This window comes from Castor canadensis, chromosome 3 (genome assembly GCF_047511655.1).
Source record: "Castor canadensis chromosome 3, mCasCan1.hap1v2, whole genome shotgun sequence".
Lineage (NCBI taxonomy): Eukaryota > Metazoa > Chordata > Mammalia > Rodentia > Castoridae > Castor > Castor canadensis.
In genome coordinates this window covers 9,459,899-9,481,652 of record NC_133388.1, presented here as the reverse complement: position 1 = coordinate 9,481,652, position 21,754 = coordinate 9,459,899, and the positions used below count along the sequence as shown (strand labels likewise).

Sequence of the window (21,754 nt, the reverse complement as noted above, 5' to 3'; positions counted from 1 at the left end):
CAGGGGGAGTACTCAGTGAGCTAAGCGAGTGGTGACCTGGGGCTCGTGTTCGAAGATGGGAGCCCTCAGCCTCCTTGTGTTGTCTCTGTGGCAAAAGAATTCTATAGGCAGCTTCAAGTGTGGGACCCCAAAAGAATTTCTTCTTTTTCACTCTTGTAAATGAATGGCTCTTTCATGATTGAGTCTCCCTTTGGCTCTTGTGCAGCAGGGCAGACTAGGATGGAAGTGCTCTTGTGAGCTGGGGGGTCCTTCAAAGGGCCGAGGAGAAAGCGCAGGCCAAGGGACCAGCCTCTAAAATGGGCTTCGGGCTCCAATGACCTGTGCTCACCCCCTCGAAATGTCTGGAAAACATAATGGGCAGGTTTTCTGTCTTCAAAGTTTCCGGCTAAACCTCTTCAAGTTCTTTATTGTTTGGGACTGAGACACTCAGAGATGGTAATGGGGAGTTTCTTTTGTATTTGCCTTGAAAGGCCAAAATATTTTTATATTGCTGTAGACAAAGCCACCTATTTAAAAAATGAACTCTGTCCGTCGTTTCCCACCGGGAAGACTATGTGCCATGTGTGTGTCTCTATGTATTCTGGGGTCTTGAAACAGGTTTCTCATTATGGGGATGGCCATTCACCGGAGTCCAGAGGGGCAGGAAGTGGTGGGAAGTGCCTGCCCTGCAAGGGGCTGAGGGTGGGAGCCCTAATCTTGGATCTGCCCCCAGAATTTCTAGGATGTAAGCCTGGGAGAATTGGGTAGTAAAGGAACGTAAACTGTCTCTCTCTCTGCTGTGCATCTGCCATGTATTTGTGTTTCTAGGCTGCACGTTTTTATACCTTGGTGGTGAACTTGGTTGGGAAGAAGCAGAAAGGGCCAAGAAAAATGTGAATGTTCTAGTTTTCTTATTGGGAGATTGTTTCATTGGTATTATAACTGTGTGTAATAAATGATTGAATGGATGAAGCATGAAGAAATGATTAAGCAAATAAATAGGTGACAGAAATAAGTCAGACTGAGAGTATACACTGATCACTCATTCACTTTGATGCATAGGCAGTCAATAAATAAATCAATAAGATTGAATCAATAAGTACATAGGAACCACACACAAACTGGTAGCAGGTCGTCATGAACCAAATAATATGTATCATTTAAATATAGGTCTTTGAGATTTGTCAACAAAAGGATAGAACCCAAATGAAAGAATGAATGAAGGAATGGAAAGTGAAATGCATAAACCAATGTTGAGATTTTGAAGCCCATTCAAATGAAAAGATGCAAGACAGAAAAAGTGATCAAAGGGAGAAGGAAGAGGAAAAGAAGAAAAAACAACAAATATAGGAAGAGAGTTAAAAATATTAGGGATGCATAACTATGAGTAGAGGACCATGTCAGGTTACTGTAAACCAAGCATTAAGATTAATCCCAATACTTTGTGCTCTTGGCCTAGAAAAATAAACAAAAAACAAAGAGGACCCAGTGGGCCAGAGATGAGGGTGTAGTTTAACTAAAAGTTAACCAAGTCTGGGCACCCAGAGTCTCCACATAAATTAATACATGCCAAAATGAAAGGAATTCAGAAGCAGGAGGAAAAAGCAGTGATATATGGCTGGATGAAGGAGAACAAGGGAAGTGCATGCCCCAAGGTGCTGCATCATGGGTAGCTTGAGGAGTTGAATCATCCAGTCCTGAGACTTGTTAGAAAAAAGGAATGAGAAAGAGAAAAAAAAAATTCTGGATAAAAATCAAGAAACAAGAAAAAAGTAACAATATTAAGTCTAGAGATATGTTAATGGGTGAATAAATAAAGATGAAAGGAGACAGTGCTAGGGGTGGTGGCCCAAGACTACGGCTGGTTCACTTCCAAAAGACACAGTCTATCAATAAAATAAGTGTCTACATGGACAAGCCAGTGAATATGGAAAAAAGCAAAGAAAGGAGGAGGTGAAGGGAGAGGCCTGGTATCATTGCCTCCTCTGGGCATTCCAGCTCCATGAGAATGAAAAGGCAAGTGAGAAAGACAGGAGATGTCAAAAGCTGTAACAAACAGTTAAAAAAAAGGAATAACTACTAAATGGTTAAAAGTGTAGGGTTAGGCTAGGAGTCAAAATCTGAGCACCTACTTCCACTTAAATATTTCCTAAAAAGAACATATGAATAAATGAGAAAAAAAAAGAAGGAAAGAAGCATGGCATGAATAAGCGAATAAGTGAATGAATGAATGAAGAATGAATGAATGAAACAGAGATGCATAGACCAAGGAGGTGGCTTCATAAAGCTTCACAAAGGATGAAAGACAGTATAAATGAGAAAAATAGAAAATGGAAAGAAATGTAAAAATTAGCCAGAAAAGAAGAAAGGTAATATTTTAACAAACAGGGTGGATACAGATATAAGGCAGGGTCCTGCTAGGAACAGGAAGAAAAGGCAGTGCCAATCAAGCACAGTGCTTCTCAGATGGACGAGGACCCACCCAAGCAAGAGTCTGTTCAAAGCATAAACATGCCAGGGAGGACTTCAGTGGGCCAGGAGAGGAGGCCCGTTAACTGCAGATTGTAATGTATCCAATTAGGTGCACCTGCCTCTGCAAGTGTAGAAACCAGTATTTAAATAGAAAGATGAATGGATGCATAAATGCATGAATGAATGAATGAGAAAGAAAGATTTGCATTATTGATGAGGAGGGTGTTACACAGCATTTTAGGGTCACCTGACCTGGGGCCTGATCCCCAAAGGAAGAAAAGGGTGAGTGATAGCAACAAAAAGATGGGACAAATGAAAGTGAAAAAAAAAAGTGGAAAAGACACTAAGTGGAATGATTGTCTGTGAGAGGGGGCTGGCACATTAAATCAAAATTGTGGCCCTGGGTTGGGGTGCAGCTCAGTGAGGGGAGTGCTTGCCTAGCATATACCAGGCCATGAATCTAATTCCCAGAACTACAAAACAAATAAGCAAAATTGTGGCCCCAAGGTTTATAACTTGTAATAAAAAATGGTAGACGTAAATGACTGAATGAAATCCATAAGAACACAAGAAAAGGAGCTGAAAAAATTGAAAGAATGAGAAAAAGAAAGATGTAGAAAAAATTAAAATGGACATACATATGTATGTATGCAGGATACATACATATCCTGCATATGTATTCAAATAAAACCAGTAGAAATTACTTGTTAAATTCAGTAAATAATAACAGCTGACTGACATTCATCAATAAAAAGCCAGTATCAAAAAGAAGCAATAAATTGAGTGACTGACTGAATGAATGAGAAATGATGATTTTAATTAATTCAATTCTTCACTCAAGCCTCGTAAGAATAAAAGAATACAAAAAAGAGAAAGCAAGAAAGGAGGGACTATAGAAAATTCTGACGAGATAGATAAAAGCAATAAACACATTGAATGTGTAAAGATATACCTAAATAAGTGAGAGAGAGGGCAATACAAGTACAAAAAACTGAGGCAGCAAGAATTATGGTTAATTTAAAACTGGGCTCCTGAGATAGTTGAATAAATCCCAAACCGAGTCAAAAGAGCCACGTGGACCAGTGCTGAGGAGGCTCCAGGAACCTCAGATTATGTATGGTTAATCCAATTCTGTGCACCTGAGGTCCATAAATAAAAGAATAAATATTGAAATAAAAGAGTGACAGAAAGAATGAATGGATACATGAATGACTGAATTAGAAATGGAAATGTCTGGAACTGCCAGGAGGGAGTTGCCCATGGGAGTTCTGCTCATCTCTTTCTGGGCACCTGAGGTCCCGAAGAGTGGAAAGATGAAAGAAAGAAAGCCTCAGAGTCCAAGAGAGAAGGAAAGGTGCAATGAAGCTAAACGAAAGAGAGAGGGAAAACAAAAGCCAATAAAAGGGAACTAATATGTAGGTGGATCTGTAAGAGAAAGGTCTGTTAGAATTAGTAATGAAGTTGTCATTTACCCTAATGATGGATGAGATAATCCAGTCCCAGGTTCTTAAGGGGAGAGAGAATGAAGAGAATTAAAAAAAAAAAAAGAAGTAAAAATGGAAAGAAGCAAACAACCAAAGTGATAAATGGATAATTAAGAGAGGTTGTCTGAACAGGAATGATAATGAGTTCGCATACATACTCCTTAAATAGATAAATACATTACACCTTTCAAAGAATAAATGAAAAATAGAAGAACATCCTGGCTCTCAAACAAAGCTGTACCTTCCAGCACTGTAATGAAATACATGCAGGTGAGGTTCATAAATAAAGGAATTAGTACTTAAAGTGCAAGGTGACTGCATGTAGGGAAGAAAGATTACAGATGCAAATAAATACAAGGGCCCGTGATGTTTGTTTTGCATGGGGGGCGGGGTTTCTAATACAATTACATGCACAGGAGACTAATAGGTTAAAGTATTTCCAAAATAAAGAGGAAGGACAGAGGATTGAATGAGCAGGTGAATGAAAGAATGAAGAATGAGAAGTAGGGCTTGTAGACTGGAAGTTAAAGGTGTGTCTGTGTTCTGATTCAACCAATGCTGTCATCCAAGTTTATAAAAATGAGAAATTGGAAAGAAGAGTGAGAAGAAGGGAGAAGGATGAAACTTGGAAAGAGAAAAGAGAGGAATAGGGGATAAAAATACCATGAATAAATGAGCGGGGCTTGTGAAGAGAAGTTTGCAGGATCCAAGGGATATGATTCATTTAAAGCTGTGCTGTTGGTGTGCATAAACAGAGGACAACTCTGAGTGAAGGAATGGCTGGCTAGCTGGATGGATAGAAGAAAGGGTGGTAGGAATTTAGAAGGAAAAGAAGGAAAGGAAAAGAGGAAGAAGGGAGGAGGGTCCTCTTGTCTAGTTTTGTTTTCCAGCAGTTGGATGAGGTGGCTGCAGGGAGGGCTGGCTGCTGGCATGTCACCTGCTTCTTACATGCAATGTACCTGGCAGGAAGGAGCTGGCTTAGGTCCACTATGGCTGTGGGGTGCCATTGCCATGTCCTGTTGTGTGGGCCATTTCACTTTCTCTCATCCTCAGTAACCCCCTGCCTGTGAACTTGAGAGTAGCAGCAGCTCCCTATTTGGGTTGGTTCTGGGGGTAAAGGCTTGTCCCTGCTGCCAGTGCTCTATCTGAAGCCCTGGATGGGCAGGAAGGCTTAGGTCCAGGTCCTGCAGAAGGTTGCATGAACAAGGGGTGTTAAGCCCAGTGGGCTGTCTTGCCTCTCCCTGGGCCATGGTCACTTGTGGGAGGGGGCTTAGCCTGCCTGGGGGCAACCGAGGGTTAAGGAGCGGGAGGCCTTGAGTAGCTTGTGCCCTGCCCACTGTGTGCCATCCTGGGTGTGACTCCTAGTCCTATCCAGGGGCTGGAGCAGGTGAAAGCAAGAGTGGCCAGAAGCACCTGTGAAGGGTGACCCAGGAGCTTAGGGACCCAGCAGCCCTGGGCAAAGCACCAGGAACCTTGTTCTTGCAACTCTCTGACATGAGTCCAGGTGGGGGCCTGCCCTTCTCAACTGAGAGGGCTGGGCCAGGTATACTCCAGTTCAGACATGGTCCTGGGTCCCGGCCTCCAGACATGGCATCCCCAGAGCCCGTTTCAAGGCCTGTCTTTGCGACTGTTTTATAATGTATTCTGTACACTTAGTAGAATGTGTTTGCACCATGTTGAAGGTGTTTTGTCCCAACTCACCCTTGGGGTCTGCGTGAGGAGACCTGGAGAGTTGTTTGTAGTGATGTTCCCCTCCCCAAGGAGTCACTGCCTCTGTTGAGTTTCCTCTCTCTGTAGTGGATATTTGTGCCGTTGTGTGTTGTGTGCCTGTTTTTGTCCGTAAAAACAAGGACCAAAGTCCCCCTTCCACTTCTTAATTCCTATTTGGGGGATTAGAAAACAGATTCTTACCAAGTGCCTGGAGCAAGAGGAGCCCAGCTTGGCAGGATCCAGGGAGCACATGCAGATCAAGTCAGTGGGGTGGGCAGATGGTTTGGGACAAGAGGGCTATGTTGAAAGTAGACTAGGGTAGGAAGAAGGCGTGGCCAGGCTGGTGTGGGTGGGGCCGCTGGAGGACTGAACCAAGGCATCGCTGTGGGCCGCGGGCTAAGGCTTAGGTTTTTAGACAGAATATGGATAAGAAGGGTGAGGAAGGAGAACGGAGTGCTTCCCATGCTTCCAGCGCAGGCTCTGGATGGATGGCAACGGCCTCAGAACGTGGAAGACACGGAGTTCACGTGTCAGAAGCCACCTTCTGTGCCCCCAGCACCACGTGTCTGGGCCACGTGAGCAGGGCCACGTGGGCCTGACGTGGAGCTGGGGCCGCAGGGGTCTGCTGACCTCCTCTTTCAGAATCTGGGGCTCCAGGCCCTGCCTCAGCACTTATCATCCCTGGGACACCTGCTGACCTGGTTCCTGAAGATTCTTCGGACAAGCTCAAGTGTCCTTGTGGGATGAGGCGGGGGTGGGAGGGGCTCAGGGTAGAAAGATCAGAAGGTCTTTGGAAGGATCCTGCATGCTGGGGTTTAGACAATCCTAGAGGCTTTGAACATTGAGAGCATGGGGTGTAGGAAGAGAGAAGAAGGGGTCCCAGCCAAGCACTTGGTGGGGAGATGGGAAGGACAGGTAATGTGGGCCACAGGTGAGCAGACCTCTAGGAGAGCCTCCTCCAGTGTCCACCTGAGGGGCTGTCGAGGGGCTGTTCTGAGTGGTCACCACGGGTTGAACTGGGCCAGTCGGACTTCACTGAAGTCCTGGAGGGTTGGTGGGTTTGGGTTGAATGACATCTCTATGTCTTCCTGCAAATGCTGAGGGGCATATCAGGGCTCTCAACTGGATTTGGAATTCCAACAACTGCTAGCGCTGGGATTCTGAGAGTCAGGGCAGGTTCCCAAATGCTGGGTGGGGCGGAGTTGAGGCAGGGGTGGGGGTGACCTGCATGTGCTCCCTGAGTCACTATCTAGGCACCCTTGCCTGGTCAAGGCTATCAGATGTGTATTTCTTCCCTTCTTTCAACTTTATCAAATACGGAAAGTTTTGTCCTTTGATGGCTGTTTGTGTGCACCCACACACAAATCTTTTCCCTGGTCACGCCAGGGTTGCTCTCCTTGGCTCGCCCCGTGACTCTCAACTCCCTTGTTGGGATAGGTGGGCCAAGGCCCCAGGTGTTGCTATTGTAAAAGTGTTGATGGAATGTGATCCAGAGCAGGAGGAGATACTACCCACAACTCAGCCCGACATGTCACCATCTTGCTTTCCACCCTTCCAATTCTTGTAGGCACACCATTTTATGAGCATCCATTTTTTTAAACCTACTTGCCATTTTTTTGCCTCATATACTTTTGTTTGCACCTTGTCTGTTGCATTAACATTCTGTCACCAACACTTTTCTTTGTTCCCCAGTCTTCCTTACCTCTTTGTATTGGATTCTGTTCATTGGCGTTGATGACAGGCCAAACGATCATCCTATTGTTATGCATAAATCATCTCTTTTTAATATTACAAATTATGTCACAAGTAGCAGCCTGCCACATTCACTGTTTCTCATTCTTATGAAGTTCTTTCTTACACCCAGCAATTATCATTGCTCCATTACCTGTCACTTTCTCCTGCTAGACTGTGAGCCCCTCAAGGGCAAGATGCTTGCTGAATTAATCTTTGTATCTCCAGTGTGTGACGTGTTACAGAGTCTACACAAATGTTTGCAGATTGAATGGATGGAAGGGTAGATGTAGATGTGAGTTAGTGGGTGAGAGGTTGGCTGATCTGCGAGAGGAGAGCTGGAGAGATTGGTGAATGAATGAATGCATCTTCTGTGAGAGATTCTTGAGTGAAAGTCTAGAGATTTTGTATGGATGTTGAGTGATTGCAGAAGGCTTACAGCATTACACAATGTCTAGTAATGTATTGGCATTTTTTAAGGTATCTGCTTACTTTTTTCTGTTAACAAGTGCATTTGCATTATTTAACTTGCTCTGATTACTAATGAAATTTGGACATTTTCACCTCTTTTGTTAACAAATTGTATCTTTTTTGTGAACTATTTGTCCAAGTCCATTGGGTCGTGGCTTTCTGAAGAGACTGGCCAATGACATCCTTAGGGTGTAGTGAGTCCCTTCATCACTGGACACACCCATGGAGGTGGTCAGGCAAACCACTCAGAGAGGGTAGTGTCACAGAGATTCAAGGAGTGTTTACCCCTGGGAAACGGGGGCAGGGACACCTTCTATTGGCAAGTTAGGGGACATTTAAGGTCGCATCCCCTAGGTATACTTGCACCCTTATGGTTTATACACTTGTATCTTACGCTCTGCAACTCTCATGGATCAGGAGTGCCTCTTTCACTCCCCTGGAGTCCAGACAGCCATGCCTAGCACCTGTCCAGGTGGGTGGTGACTTTGCATTGATTCAGTCACCTCCCACAACTCATCTTCAAGGAGGCCAGATCCTGGGGCTTCCATTTTTCCGGTTCTTATGGGAATTGGATTCTTAGTGTCAGCAGAGTCCCCAAGCTTGGCTTGCATGCATTGCCTTAATGGTGGTCTTCAGGGTTTCAATGTTGAATGGGACATTACGAATCAGGAGTGGTGGAGAATCTCTGAATGTTTCTTCATGCAGACAATTCCATCCCATGATCTGGAATTTGATGGACCCACTGCTGTTCTTGGATGGTCCCTCATGCCTTACCCCAAAGCTAGCCGGGACGCACAGGCCAGTCACAGTTGTTTAGGGATATTACCCAAGGAGGGCTCGCCCTTGCTCTCACTTTCCATAGCATTCTTCTCTTTCTGTAGAGAGCCAATTCCTCCCACAGACCCCTCTACTATAGCACTGAGCGTGTCTGCCTGTGTTTGAACGCCTCACCCATGTTTATCTTGGCATCGAAGCTTGGGTGGCCTGCGGTGATTTTCAGCATAACTTTAGCCATCCATCCATCCATGCATTCGGCCTACATTTCTTGACTTTGGTGCTTCTGGCCTTTTCCTTCCTCAAAGCAATCCTTTTTCATCCTGGGCAGGCTGTGTAGCGCTGTGGGCTGTGGTCATGCAGCGAACACCCTTCTTTGTAGCTTCCTCCTCCAGTCACTGCTCTGAGCACATCCCACCTGGATCTCATCTGCCACGGTCACTCCCATGGCTTCTTCCCCATGGTGCTTCTCCACACATCCTACACTGCGACTGTGATCCATGGTCAGGGTCCCAGAGCAGGCCGGGGCTGAGCCTTCCCACCCACAATTGGAGATGCCCCCTCAGGCCTCACCCTGCCTGGTGCATGGTCCCTGCCATGAGCTTTGCCTTCAGCCTTGCAGCTTCTTCCACCAGACGGCAGTGGTTGTGACTCATCGGTTCATTCCTTCATCCCTTCATTCATTCTCTTCCAGTCAACATTTTGAAAAATTAGCTAGTGCTATACTAGAGCTGGCTCACAAGGACTCATTCTGACTGCCTTTTGAAAGAAAAGGCATGTAAAGGGGCCATGTTTGTGTCCGCACAAGGCGAGATCCTTGACTCAGCTCAAACTCATAGATCCCAGTTCCATTCCAAGTTTGATTGCTCTCTCTGACTTTGTTCCTTACAAACCGAGCTTGATTAGGAATCAGCAAACTGTGCTGAGAAATCACAGCCCATACCTCTAAGAGGCCCCGTGGAGAGTGGGGTCGGCTGGCTGTGAGCAGATTTTCAAGGCATTAGGGTGCTCTGATCTTACACTGAGGCAACCTGAGAGCCATTTCAGCCCCTTTTGAGCTTAGTTAATGTTCAGCTCTATTTAGAGAAAATTGCAGGGGATGATTGCTCGTGCAGATGACAAGAATCATGCCCCAGGTGGGGGTCCAGGCAGAACAATCCATTGGCAGAGTCTGGCGTGCGAGGCATGCAATAAGTTGCAAACCCTCATTGTAGCTCTAATTATTTGTGCAGGTTCCAGGCCAAGTGGGACCTTCCTTCGGTCTTCTGCTTTTGGGGGTGGGGTGAGAAGAGGTACAAGGCTGGGAGCTCTGCCTAGAATTCTGACTTCTATTCCTTGCATGGGGAGGAGCTGTAGTGAGCTAAGCCAGGACCCTGGAACTGGACAAATTGTGTGGTTGAAATGTCCCATAAGAGTTTGAGTCTGTTTTATGGGGGGAAGGGGAGGGGGAGACTATGGTGCTCACCTCGCAGGGCTGTTGTGAGGGTCAGTGTAACCGGACTTTTGACTGTGATTCCAGAAGGGTAGTGTGTGTGTCCCTGGGGGTGGGCCAGGGGACCCAGGGCTGGGAGTGATGGCCTCCCTCTGTCAGCTTCATGGGAAATTGACTTTCTGAATATGCAAGGAATATTGTGGCGTACAATACTCAATTTGTGTGACATTTTAAGATTAGATAGGGGTAATTTTGGCAGGAACTTTCAAGCCAGGGACTGGGGTCTCCTTAAGCGATGCCCTGGCCCTCTTCTCACCCTTGGGCACACATTCACACCCACTTCTGTGAAGGGTGGGAAATACCTGGCTTGCTTTCTAATCGCTGAGGCTGAGTACTGCCTCTGAGTATGGCCTGTGGGCGGCACCTACTTATGTCCCCTTCAAAAGTCCTTTCCCAGTAGCATATTTGGTTCGCATTAGCTCTGATAAGACACTCCATTGTCCCCTTCCTGATGTCCTCTCTCACCAGCAATAGCACTTGGGCTCTGATGCCTGTAGTCTTGGTGCCTAACACAGTGCCTGGCCAGTGGCAGGGGCTCACCTTCCATGGTGGGTTGAGTGGATGGGCTAGAGAAATTGTAACCAATTGCTTTTGGCAGATGCTCTAACCTCTGAGAGATTTTGTTTTGCTCTGAATTAATCTGTTAACAATGGTCACATTGTGTTTAGTGGCTCTCTGTTGTTTGCAAACCAGGATTCTGATTTAGGTGTCAGGCAATGGGACTTTAGCTGTCTAGAGAGAGACTATGTTTCTGTTCCAACACACCCAGGTTTTGGAATCTGGGAGACCTTCAAGTCACTGACTGTCGTCAGTGTGGGGCAAGTCACTTTGCTCCTCTGAGCCTTGGTCTCCTTTTCTCTAAGGTGTTGCGGTTAGAAAGCCTACCTCACAGGGTTGTTGTGAGGGCTAAGGGCTGGCTGGTCCACTGTAATGGTGCACACGTATACTGATGTCATTGGGGAATGGTCAAGGGCTGTGAATAAAAATGCCAGCATTGACTTTACGCTAAGAGTGTATTTCCAACAGTCAGTGGGACTGTGAAACATGGATGGAGCAGGCTACGGGTGTTTGGCTGTGGGGGCCCAGGGTAAAATTTGATTTGGTTGACGAGTGATGACTTCTTCCACTTCCCAGGTTTCCCTCTCCCTGCCTTTCCACTGTGACCGCTGTTTATTGTGTGCAGACTGAGGCTGGTTGAGCCGCTGCTTTGGGTGTTGTGATGTGTACCTGCAGGCATTTGTGCATGCACCCCTTCACTGCCCCCTTGTCCTGCCTTCTGGGTTAGTAAGATAAGGCAGGACAATGGGGGCAATTTAGAAAGAAGAATAGAGGGGAGTTTTTGAGGCTATAAAACGCCTCCCATCGTTTAGAGGGAAGGCCCCCATCCCTGATCCCCTTACACCCTTCTTTTTCTGGTCAGGGGCTGAGGAAGTCAGTCTTCCATATCATTCTTGGCTGCCCACAAAGCTTGGGGATCTTATGTACTTTTCTGCTGTTCTTGGAGTGTGAGCCTATTTTACTGATAGGCAAACTGAGAGGCAGGGACAGCTGGGTGTCAGAGCCAGGGCTGATTAGTCCTGTGTAAACAGCTCTTTGGACTCCACCAAAGAGGCCTGTGGATACTCAGGTTTACCCCTGCCCACCCTAGCACATCCCCACCATGTGCACAGTAGTTCCAAGGCAGGGAGGAGCATGCAGGGAGGAGTAAGGAGCAGTAATCTGCTCTTACATCCCCACACCTGTCTTGGATCCACAGAGGATCCCTGTTCCCTCCTTTTACCTCTGTCTTTCAAAGCTCAGTGGTTAGGCCCTGATACCTTTATGGTCCTTAGGCTTGTCAACCTGGCTTCCTGTCAGGAGTCTGAGCTTTTGTTGGTGACTCTGCCTGCCACACCCTTGCCCAACCATTCCTACCACCAGAAGCCCAGGTTCCCACCTTTACCTGCCCCAGGCTTTGTTGAAGGGTCCTTGCAGTACAGCCTCTGGCTTCTGCACCATGTCTGTCCCCTGACCAGGACAACTTGGAAGCACAGGGGCCTTCCTTCCGTGCTCCAGAGGGGTCCACAATAAGGACCGACAGGCAAATCAAAGGGAATTTTAGTCTGTGTGTAGGTCCTTTCATGGATGGGTCTTGGGCCAGGCCTGTGTGTGACCCAGGGATGGAGGACTCTTGGGAACCCTGGGGAGGGAGACAGGAGAGAAAGTGGGGGCTAGTGAGTCCATGGCTAAACTGCACTTGAACCCCTTGCTGGGGACTGTGCTGCTCTGGCCCTTTGTACAGCCCTGCTTCCTGCACTAGTAGGTATCTAATAGTTGCTTCCTGAAAGGAGGGCAGGGTTAAGTGGATAGGAAGAGTTAGGCAAATTGGCTGATGGACCTACTTTTATTTAAAGAGTGGGGTGTGTTTTCTCTGTGAAGACTCTGTGGGGGCCCAGAGGAGTCTCTGCTTGTGGAACAGAACATGGGCCTGTGCCCAGGGATGTGGCTCTGGGGGTCTTGCTCATTTGGGTCCAGCTGAGTGCTCTAGGCAGGCTATCTGAACCATCTTGAGCTCCAGTTTTCCCACTTGTACAAATGAGAGTGATTGGTGATGGTTTCCACTCCTGATGGCTCCAGTCCTGACAATGTTACCCTCTGTGCCCCTGTATAAATGCTGGCTCATGAGAACCAAGGTCTGGGTTTGAGGTCACCCTAGCCCCTTACTAAATGTGTGGCCTGGGCAGGTTTGCCCTGGAAATGGTCATACCTACCTGGCACGGTTATTGTGGGATCCAATGAGATTGTTTGTGTAAAGATAAATGTTTTGTTACCTGATACACAGATGCCCCAGGTCCTACCCTTCTGAGGGGTCTGCATTTATGTGGAGTTGGCCACCAGGCACTGGGTGCAGAATATTCCATGCTCCCTGAAATTGCTGGTCCATATGACACTTGGGCAGAATGGAGGGTTTGGGGGCAGCACCTGGCCCGCCCTGGGGAGACAGGGATGGAGGGAAGGGTTTGCTTCTAAATAGCAAGATTCAATAGGTTTGTTGAGGGGGGAAGTTGAGGCAAAAGTGGGAGGAAGTCTAGGGAGAATGTTTAGAAGCTCCCCAGAGGCTGAGGCTGAAGTTGTTATGTAAACACCAGCATTTAATAGGTAATAGGTTGGGTAGAAGACCTGGGGATAGTTTTCAGAAAGGCCAGGTGTTCTAGACCTGGGTTGTGAGGGCAGGAGCTGTAGCTGGGTGCTGCCCTGCCCCCATGGCTGCCCAGAAGCCAGGCCTTCTCCCACATGGCCCAGGTCTCCTGAGCAGAGGGCTGTCTGTCCTCTCCCTCCCCGGCCTGCCCAATGCATGAGAACTCTTGCTGGCAAGTGGGACCAAGAGTAGGTGAACTTCATCTGCAGCTGTGTCTCTCTCAGCCTCCACAGCTACGGGGACACCCTGCACACATTCCCACGGGACAGACTGGACCCAAGACTCTGGACCGGGGCCTCCCCTTATAGAGACTCACCCTCTGACTGATGGACTGCGCTGACCTGGGGGTCAGGCGTGTAGCCTTGACCTCCATCATCCCCCATGAACCCTGAGACTCGGGGAGCTGTTGACTCTTCATTGTCCTCACTTATGAAACAGGCCGGGACACCTACCTCACAGGACTGTTGTGAGGCTGCTGCAATATGGTTTAGAACCAAAGGGCTTGGCACGCCCACTTGTCTCAATAAATGTTTTTTGTCTTAACCAAAGTAGTGATGGGTGTGCTACTCATACAAGGAGGGGGGAATGACAGGCATTCTGTCTTTGGGGACTTCCTTTTGCAGTGTGATGGAGGCAGGGGCACTGGAGTGAAGTCAGCCTCATGGAAGTCCTGTGTTTGATGTGTGTTTAGATGAACAAGTGCCCACCTGGCCTTCTTCCCCTCGAGCTCCCAGGTTGCCAGTTTCCTTTTTGAAAGGAGGCAGAACAGGAAGTGGAGGAAGTCTGGCTTTAGAGGCTGAGGGGGTTGCTGCTCTGGTCCCAGGAGCTCCAAGAGGACTGCTGCAGGGTTGTGAGTTTTCTTCTGCCACCTCTTCTCCTTGATGTTCCAGGGGCCTGGCTGAGGGGTCGTCATGGCCCCTATGGGCCAGCAGACTGGAACCCTGGGCCAAACCTTGTTCCATAAAAATGGCTCCTGACCAGATCTCTGAGGGGGCCACTGAGGCAGATCCTCAGACCCTCTCCTGCCAATCTTGGGGAGATAGGTCTTTCATTTACTGACTGACAGGGGAAGGCAGGTCAGGCTGCCTGATTAGAAGTGGTTGGGGCTGAGCAGAGGCAGTGGGGATCCAGGGGGAGGATACTGGGCTTGAGCTTAGGTGGATCCTGGCTTTGCTGGAACAGATGACATGAATACCCTCCCGGTCAAGAGGGAGAGGCTGGCCACTGCCACCACAGCTGCCACCATGGCCAACTCTTACCACGGCTACCACCACTACAGCTGCCACCATGGCCACCGCCACCATTGTGGCCAGCTCTACCATAGCCACTACCACCACAGCTGCCACCATGTCAGTGCTACCATGGCCTCCACCATCACAGCTGCCACCACGACTACTGCCACCATGGCCACCACTACCACTGCTAGCACCACAGCTGTTGCCACCACTACCACTACCCCGCCCATGCCCTGCTTCCTCTTCTTCCCTCTTTGCTTCTCCTTCTTCCTCCTCCCCATACTTTTCTTTCCTTTTTTCTTCTACCTCTCTTCTCCTTTCTCTTTCCTGCCTCCACCTCCTCCTCATAGAGAGGAGCCTCAAGAGACCTGTAGGCAAGTCCGTCTGTCAGTGCACAGGACTGAGCATGACTGCTTTGCTGAAAGTACAACTTTAGGGACCAGGCCATGGTCCAGCATGAGAGACCCAAGACTGCTGAGAGACAGTCCAGACAGCAGTGAGAAGAGGAAGAAGTGCTTCTAGAGTATGTCCCAACTAGATGATTCCATGCTCAGCCAAGAGGCGCCAAGAGTCCTGCTTGTGGTTAGCAGAGGCTCCAATAAAGCTCAAGTTTCCAGAATGAGTCTCCCACTGATGTCCCAGAGCTGAGACTCCAGATCTAGCCTTCGATGAAGCTCAGATATCCAGAAAGAGAGATCTCCTTAACATTCTACAGTAGAAACTCCACCTCCACCCTCTGACAAACCTCGAGCATACAAGCGGGGACTCTAGTCCTGGGACCTGAGCTCCAGCCTCTGATGAAGCTTGGCTATCCAGAATGAGGAGCCCACTTGATGTCCTGGAGCGAGGACCCCAGCTCTAGTCTCTGACAAACCCTGGGCATTAAGAATGAGTCCTCTCTTTTTCCAGAGCTGATATCCCAGCTTCGAACTCTGATGAAGTTCAGGCATCCAGAAATAGGGACCTCCTTGATGTTATAGAGTCGGAATCCAGCTACAGCTTCCAATGGGGTTCAGATGGGTTTCCTTGACATTCTAGAGCCAGGACTCAGCTCTAGCCTCTGATAAAGCTCAGATGTCTAGAAAGAGGGGCTTTCTTGACATCTAGAGCTGAGACTGCAGCTCCAGTCTCTGATAAAAGTCAGATGTCTATGAAGAGGACTTCCTTAATGGTCTGGAGCTGAAACCAAGCTCCATCTTCCAGTGAAGTTGAAGCACCCTTGATGTTCTAAAGTTTGAACTCTGGATCCAGGCTCTGGAAAAACTCAGGCATTCAGAAAGACAGACCTCCTTGATATGCAGAGCCAAGACTACCTCTAAGCTTTTGATGATGCTCAGATTCTCAGAAAGAAGGACTCTTTGATGTTCTAGAGTTAGGACTCTGCCTCCCACCTTTTAAGCTCAGATGCCTGACAAGAGGACTCCATTGACATTCTAGAACTAGGACCCTGGCTTCAGTCTCCAGTGATGCTCAGGTGTCTAGAAAGAGGAACATCTGGGCTAGGACTCCACCTTCAGCCTTCAATGAAGCTCAGATGTCTAGAAAGAAGACCTCCTTGACATTCTAGAGCAGGAACTTTGCCTCTGGCAAAGCTCAGGCATTCAATAACAAACTTCTTTGATGATCCAGAGCCAGAACTCCATCTTCAGGCTTTGATGAAGCTCAGATGTCCAGAAAGAGGTACTTACCTTCTTGGCTTTACAGAACTAAAATTCCAGCTACTCTTTGAAACTTAGATGTCCAGAAAGATTATCCTCCTTGGTGTTCTAGACCCAAGACTGTACCTATGATCTCCAGTGATGTTCAGAGGTCCAGAAAAATGGATTTTATTCATGTTCTAGAACTGAAACTCTAGTTCCAATTTCTAATGAAGCTCAGCTGTCTGGAAAGAGAGATCTTAATGTTCTAGAGCCCAGGACTCCAGATTCTGAGTCTGATGGAGCTCAGATGTCTAGAAAGACTGACCTGTTTGATGTTCTAGAGCTGAGACTCTACCTCCAGCCTTGGATGAAACTCATACATCCAGAAGGAGGGACTTCTTTGATTTTTTAGAGCTGAGATTCCATTTCCAGTCTCTGGTGAAACTCAGATGTCTACAGACTTTGATGTTCTAGAACCATAACTCTAGCTTCAGTCTATATGAAGCGCAAATGTCCAGAAAGAGGAGCCTCTTTGATGTGCTAGAGCTATAACTTCATCTGCAGACTGTGGTGAAGCTTGGGTGTCCAGAAAAGAGGAGCCTCTTTGATGTTTTAGAGCTGAGACTCCACATCCAGCCTTTGAAGCTCAGATGTCTAGAGAGGCCTCTTTGATATTCTAGAGCTAGGACTCCAGTTTCAGCCTCTGATGAAGCACAGATGTCCAGAAAAAGACTACCTTGATGTTTTAGAAACAGTACTCCAGCTTCAGCCTCTAAGAAGCTGAGATGTCCAAAAAGAGGAGACTCTTTGTTCTAGAGCTGAGACACCACATCTAGCCTTTGAAATTCAGATGTCCAGAAAAAGAGACTTGTGTGATGTTCTAGAGCTGATTCTCCATCTCCAGCCTCCAATGAAGCTCATACATCTAGAGACTGCTTTGTTGTTCTAGAGCTAAGTAAGACTCCAGTTTCAGCCTCTGATGAAGTTCAATTGTCTAGAAAGAGAGACTTCTTGGTGTTCTAGAGCCAGACTCCAGTTCAGCTTCTATGAAGCTGTGTTGTTTGGGAAGAGGAACTTCCTTGATGTTCTAGAACTGAGACTCTACCTCCAGTCATTGATGAATCTCAGATGTCCAGAACAACGTCTTCGGAGTTATCTACAAAGAGAGATCTTGATGTTCTAGAGCCAGGATTCCAGTTTCAGACACTATGAAGCTCAGGTGTCCAGTAAGAGGGATTGCTTTGATGTTCTAGAGCTGTGACTTCATTTACAACCTCTGATGAAGTTCAGATGTCCAGAAAGATCACCTTGATGTTCTAGAGCTAAGCGTCTACTTCCAGCCTTTGCTAAAACTCCAATATCCAGAAAGAGTGACCTCTTTGATGTTCTAGAGCTGAGAATCCATCTCTAACCTCTGATGAAACTCAGATGTCTGGCAAGAGTGAACTCCTTGTTGTTCTAGAACTAATGCTCCATATCCAGTTTCTTACAATAACTCCAATGCCCAAACCATGGGTAGGATTGATGCAGTCAAAGTTTGACTTGAGACTAGAAAGGACAAAAGATACTTGTGCTCCCCATTGTGGACTGCCTTCAGCTTTCTTGAGTAGCAACACTAGCAAGAAAGATGGGTCCAGTTGCAGAAGGTGAGATGTGGAGAGGGGAATCCAGGTAGGAGGATGAATATTAGGAAGAACCTGGCAGCTGAAGTCATGGATTGTAGATGCGACACTTTAAACAGTGCCTGTCCATGAGTGTGTAATGCTCTAGGGCCACCCTGTTTTATGCATTTTGGTTGTGCTGGACTCATGGCTGTTCACACACAGCTTTGACCCCACAGGGCTGCCAAGTTGGCTGGATCTGGAATGTAACCCAAGCTAGTTTCTGCGGCTTAGCTCCTCTCCCAGCAGAAGGTGCTAAACACCCACTTGCCAGCCTGGTGTGAAGCTGCAGTGTCAGGTTGGTCAGATCTGATTGCCACCTTCCAGCAATGGAAGCTCATCAAGGTTCGGACTGGGGACAGGGCAAGGCCATTAGGATGAGTGTGAAGACAGTACAAGAGGAAAAGGAGACCCCCCCCCCCAAATAGATGAGGGCATGGACACTAACATCCCAGATGGAGCTGTGTTTGGGTGGAGTCCTGCTCTGTGTACCTTGATGGTATCTCTTGTCTTCCAAGAACTCTGTTGATACCAGACTGTCTACTGAGTTTGAGAGATGGCAATCAAAGATATAAGGCCATACTCTGGGTTCTCTTCAGATCATATAAGTCTTTCACCTTTTAAAAACATAAGACCCAAAATACTGACTTGCTTAGAAACTGTAAGAAAGTCATGGATAGATTCAGTCAAAGTGATGACAAATGTCACAGTCGAGAGGAGAGTGTCCCAGTGTTATTCTGGACATGCAAACCCTGAAAGCTTTAGACTGGGGACTTCTGAGAACCTGATTTTATCATTTATGCTACTCCTCCCTGGTTCCAATAGCATATCCCAGAAAATGACTTATTCAACTAGAGTTGGGAAGAAAAGTAGAAACTAGCAAGAATTCTTGAAAAACACACCCTGGTGATGCCAACATCATTTTGGTGACATTTCCTGGAAACTCATTATAATTTGGAACTACGTGCACAAGAACTTCTTTTATGGGGAACTGAAACTCTAGACCTGGAATGGAAGGAAAGCAACATCGTCTTCGAGGACTGCTTTGTCCCACCCTCACTTTCATTTGGCCAAATTAGAAGATTTCCAAGAAGCAGGAATTATTAGAATCACTCATTGCCAATTTCCTAGAAGTTTCCACAACAGATTCTGAAGCCAAATGCAGAACCGGTGAGCCCAGCTAATGAGGTTTGTGAAGAAAATATGAAGTCTACTCCATAAAGTCATCAGCTGCAGGCACAGGGCTCAGACGTAGAAATGTCACAGAAGTAGAAGGACAGGAAGAATTTGTAGATCACCAGGCAGAGTCCCCTGACTTAAGAGAGGTTGTGAGCTGGGGGTGCAGCTCAGTGGTAGAATGTTTGCCCAGCATGTGTGATTGGCCCTGAGTTCCACCCCATAAAATGAAAAGAAAGGAGAAGAAAAGAAGAGAGGTTAGAGAGTAGGACCCAGCCCCTCCTGTCTGGGAGTCTGGATGTCAGGTCCAGCCCCAGTTTTTCTTTGACTCTTCCCCTAGGGCCTCAGTTTCCCCATCATTCACTTTGTCCTTCTCCAGCCTATTAAAGGAGCATTCTTCAACAAGTGTGGGGGTCACCTGTCTATGTTGCTCACCTGGCCTCTGTGAGCCACAGGATTCAGGACCAGGTGGTGGGTTCCAGGGGACCAATCCCAAGGCACAGTGAGCTTGTCCTCTTGTCCTCACTGGTGACTGCCCTTTCAGAGACATGAGTTGGGGCAGGCAGGTATGTGAGGAGCTGTCCTCAGCACCTCTTAAGCAGGGCTGTTTTCAGTACCTGCAACCTCAAGAGCTGCTGCTTCTAATGGTGCCCTCCCCACTTCTCCCACTTCCAGACCCAACAATCTTGTAAGCATATTATTCAGTGACATGGGAATCCAGTGTAGGCCTCCAGAAAAGCAGGACTGAATGGCAGTTCACGCCCTTGGTGGAGGCCATGCCCACAGTGGTCAGGTGGGTGTGGAAGGGTTGGGAGGGCAGAGAGGCAGGCAGTAGAGATCAGGCCAGTGTCTAGCTGCCAGGAAGAGTCAGGATGAATTCTGGGAAGAAAAGAAAACCCCACTCTGCCCCATAGAGCTATTGCATAGGCTCTTGTGGTAGCCATGGCTTTCAGATGGCCCACAGCTGCTTTCCTGCAGCTCTGAGCCACTCAAACTGTGGATTGCCCTGGGTTGAGGTGTGGGTGTTTGGTGTCAACTTAATTTAGCTCAACAGGTACTTATTGAGCACCTACTGTGTGCTGGAAACTTTGGTGATACTGTCATGGGGCAGCTGGACAGCAAGGTGGGTCCACTGGGCAGGGTGCAGGCAGCACTCCTACGGGCTCACCAGGGACCTGGCTTCTCACATGGAGGAGGGCTGGTGGGAGGGGGTGGGTGCTGGCAGGGAGTTTGGAGCATTGCCTATATACCTGCACTTTACAAAGCACTTTATCTGTTTGCTTGGTGTTGGTTGATGGTGAAAGGAGTGAGTGGAGATGCCTGTGTGGGGGCTGGGCATCAGAGGTAGAGACCCTTTGGCAAGCTGGGAATTCTTAGGTGTTCATAGCGGGAATAGAATCCCCTTTCCAGGGGCTGGGAGGGGCCTTTCCTGAATATTCTAGGAGGATCCCCCTTCCCCCTGGTGCACCCCAGACTTGACCTTCTGGGGCATAGGATGAGTAAGTCAGTCTGGGACTTGATCTTACTTAGGATTGAGTGTGACCTCCCAAAGGGCTGGACCTTATGGCCCACCTAGCCCTGTTCCCTTGTCACCTGCAAAATCTGCCACTTGGGTCACCTGTCCAGGGACTAGTCCTACCCCTTCACCCCAGCTCATGCAGAACTTCAGTACTGGGTAGGTGCCTCATTGGCATGGAGTGGAGAGGCTCCCATGCCCACTAGCCCATGTTAGGATCAGGGGCCCTAGCTTGTGTGGGTGGGGTGGATGTGTACCTGCCTGTGTGTGCATGCATGTGGGTGCATGTGCTGCTTGAGAGCATGCCTGTGCTGGTGTGTGCTTGTGTGTGTGTGTGTGTGTGTGTGTGAGTGAGAGAGAGAGAGAGAGCGAAAGATGGTGGAGAGTGGCTGGGAGAAAGAAGAGACTGAATGGATCCTTCCCAAACCCAGATGCCCTGAATGCACAAATTCCATATCTGCTTCCCCCAGACCCCCTCCCCAGACCCATCCATGCCATGAGCTCCCTGTGGCTTTGTCCACTAGCCCATCTGTGTTCCCTAAGACACCTGAGTGATTGTCTGCCTCTCCCCCCACCATGGCCCCAGTTTCCTTCTCCACTACCTCTTTCTGGCAGAGCAGGTGAGGCTGGGCTGACCCCAGCTGCTAGCAGTAGTGAGGTGCCTCCCCTGTGAGCTGCCAACACCCTCTCAGCAGCTCCACCCAGCCAGCTTCTCCTTCCTGTGTCCTGGAGTGGAACCTTATGCCCACCATCCAGCTCCTACCCCCTTGTCTGGGGTTTTGACCAGCTCCTTCCCGCCAGCTCTCACACCCTCATTTCAAGTTTCTGGAACAGCCTGTAGGACAAGAAAGGGTGAAGCAAGGTGCAGGCTGGGTCCTGCCTGTGCCCATGTCCCAGCCTCTCTAGCCTCCCCAACCTCCCGAGCCACTTCCTGGGGTGACTGTCACTCTGTTGAGTTGGCCTGGGAACCTTAGGACCAGATGGGACCTTCTCAGCTCTGCTGCTACACCACATCCTCAACAGATCCTTGGACCCAGATGACACCTGTGCCCCCATGCACTCTACAAAGATGCAGCACCATCCACTTGGCCACCAGGTTAGTTTTCTACCCCATCCCTACCTCCTTCCCGAGCAGGTGAGGCAATGCATCCTCCCCAGCTTCTGAATCCAGAGGTGAAACACTTGTCTTAGTATATATGATCACATTGATTCAAATGGGAAAGGGTCACAAATGA

At 48.1% G+C, this 21,754-nt stretch overlaps 1 long non-coding RNA gene across 10 annotated transcripts in view; it reads left to right on the top strand.

The window, feature by feature from the left end:
* LOC109703414 (uncharacterized) overlaps window positions 1-13,842 on the top strand; it is a 33,439-nt gene extending 19,597 nt beyond the window's left edge. For 8 of the 10 annotated variants that reach the window (XR_012446030.1, XR_012446028.1, XR_012446024.1 and 5 more), the window contains one exon: window positions 13,516-13,842. This is a non-coding gene — a long non-coding RNA (uncharacterized lncRNA). Of the gene's footprint in view, window positions 1-205; window positions 11,117-13,515 lie in introns of those variants that run through there. The other 2 variants (XR_012446027.1, XR_012446029.1) reach the window with 2 other exon arrangements.
* Window positions 13,843-21,754: the final 7,912 nt, after the last annotated feature.